At 52.1% G+C, this 2500-nt stretch overlaps 1 protein-coding gene across 1 annotated transcript in view; it reads right to left on the reverse strand.

The window, feature by feature from the left end:
• gripap1 (GRIP1 associated protein 1) overlaps positions 1 to 2500 on the reverse strand; it is an 87210-nt gene that overhangs the window by 20605 nt on the left and 64105 nt on the right. The window lies entirely within an intron of this gene.

Consider the following 2500-nt stretch of genomic DNA (forward strand, 5'->3'; position numbering starts at 1 on the left):
GTGCAGCATGCTGCCCAGGTATCTGCACAGAGCTGTGTGTTGTGTTAGTGGTGCAGCATGCCCAGGTATCTGCATAGAGCTGTGTGTTTGTTAGTGGTGCAGCATGCCCAGGTATCTGCATAGAGCTGTGTGTTGTGTTAGTGGTGCAGCATGCCCAGGTATCTGCATAGAGCTGTGTGTTGTGTTAGTGGTGCAGCATGCCCAGGTATCTGCATAGAGCTGTGTGTTGTGTTAGTGGTGCAGCATGCTGCCCAGGTATCTGCATAGAGCTGTGTGTTGTGTTAGTGGTGCAGCATGCTGCCCAGGTATCTGCATAGAGCTGTGTGTTGTGTTAGTGGTGCAGCATGCTGCCCAGGTATCTGTATAGAGCTGTGTGTTGTGTTAGTGGTGCAGCATGCTGCCCAGGTATCTGCACAGAGCTGTGTGTTGTGTTAGTGGTGCAGCATGCTGCCCAGGTATCTGCACTAGAGCTGTGTGTTGTGTTAGTGGTGCAGCATGCTGCCCAGGTATCTGCATAGAGCTGTGTGTTGTGTTAGTGGTGCAGCATGCTGCCCAGGTATCTGCATAGAGCTGTGTGTTGTGTTAGTGGTGCAGCATGCTGCCCAGGTATCTGCATAGAGCTGTGTGTTGTGTTAGTGGTGCAGCATGCTGCCCAGGTATCTGCATAGAGCTGTGTGTTGTGTTAGTGGTGCAGCATGCTGCCCAGGTATCTGCATAGAGCTGTGTGTTGTGTTAGTGGTGCAGCATGCTGCCCAGGTATCTGCATAGAGCTGTGTGTTGTGTTAGTGGTGCAGCATGCTGCCCAGGTATCTGCATAGAGCTGTGTGTTGTGTTAGTGGTGCAGCATGCTGCCCAGGTATCTGCATAGAGCTGTGTGTTGTGTTAGTGGTGCAGCATGCTGCCCAGGTATCTGCATAGAGCTGTGTGTTGTGTTAGTGGTGCAGCATGCTGCCCAGGTATCTGCATAGAGCTGTGTGTTGTGTTAGTGGTGCAGCATGCTGCCCAGGTATCTGCATAGAGCTGTGTGTTGTGTTAGTGGTGCAGCATGCTGCCCAGGTATCTGCATAGAGCTGTGTGTTGTGTTAGTGGTGCAGCATGCTGCCCAGGTATCTGCATAGAGCTGTGTGTTGTGTTAGTGGTGCAGCATGCTGCCCAGGTATCTGCATAGAGCTGTGTGTTGTGTTAGTGGTGCAGCATGCTGCCCAGGTATCTGCATAGAGCTGTGTGTTGTGTTAGTGGTGCAGCATGCTGCCCAGGTATCTGCATAGAGCTGTGTGTTGTGTTAGTGGTGCAGCATGCTGCCCGAGGTATCTGCATAGAGCTGTGTGTTGTGTTTGTGGTGCAGCATGCTGCCCGGGTATCTGCATAGAGCTGTGTGTTGTGTTTGTGGTGCAGCATGCTGCCCAGGTATCTGCATAGAGCTGTGTGTTGTGTTAGTGGTGCAGCATGCTGCCCAGGTATCTGCACAGAGCTGTGTGTTGTGTTAGTGGTGCAGCATGCTGCCCAGGTATCTGTATAGAGCTGTGTGTTGTGTTAGTGGTGCAGCATGCTGCCCAGGTATCTGCATAGAGCTGTGTGTTGTGTTAGTGGTGCAGCATGCTGCCCAGGTATCTGCATAGAGCTGTGTGTTGTGTTAGTGGTGCAGCATGCTGCCCAGGTATCTGCATAGAGCTGTGTGTTGTGTTAGTGGTGCAGCATGCTGCCCAGGTATCTGCATAGAGCTGTGTGTTGTGTTAGTGGTGCAGCATGCTGCCCAGGTATCTGCACAGAGCTGTGTGTTGTGTTATTATGGAGCTGTGTGTTGTGTTAGTGGTGCAGCATGTCCAGGTATCTGCATAGAGCTGTGTGTTGTGTTAGTGGTGCAGCATGCTGCCCAGGTATCTGCATAGAGCTGTGTGTTGTGTTAGTGGTGCAGCATGCTGCCCAGGTATCTGCATAGAGCTGTGTGTTGTGTTAGTGGTGCAGCATGCTGCCCAGGTATCTGCATAGAGCTGTGTGTTGTGTTAGTGGTGCAGCATGCTGCCCAGGTATCTGCATAGAGCTGTGTGTTGTGTTAGTGGTGCAGCATGCTGCCCAGGTATCTGCATAGAGCTGTGTGTTGTGTTAGTGGTGCAGCATGCTGCCCGGGTATCTGCATAGAGCTGTGTGTTGTGTTTGTGGTGCAGCATGCTGCCTGGGTATCTGCATAGAGCTGTGTGTTGTGTTTGTGGTGCAGCATGCTGCCTGGGTATCTGCATAGAGCTGTGTGTTGTGTTTGTGGTGCAGCATGCTGCCCGGGTATCTGCATAGAGCTGTGTGTTGTGTTAGTGGTGCAGCATGCTGCCTGGGTATCTGCATAGAGCTGTGTGTTGTGTTAGTGGTGCAGCATGCTGCCCGGGTATCTGCATAGAGCTGTGTGTTGTGTTTGTGGTGCAGCATGCTGCCCGGGTATCTGCATAGAGCTGTGTGGTGTGTTTGTGGTGCAGCATGCTGCCTGGGTATCTGCATAGAGCTGTGTGTT

Source organism: Poromitra crassiceps (genome assembly GCF_964638095.1).
Source record: "Poromitra crassiceps genome assembly, chromosome: 20".
Lineage (NCBI taxonomy): Eukaryota > Metazoa > Chordata > Actinopteri > Beryciformes > Melamphaidae > Poromitra > Poromitra crassiceps.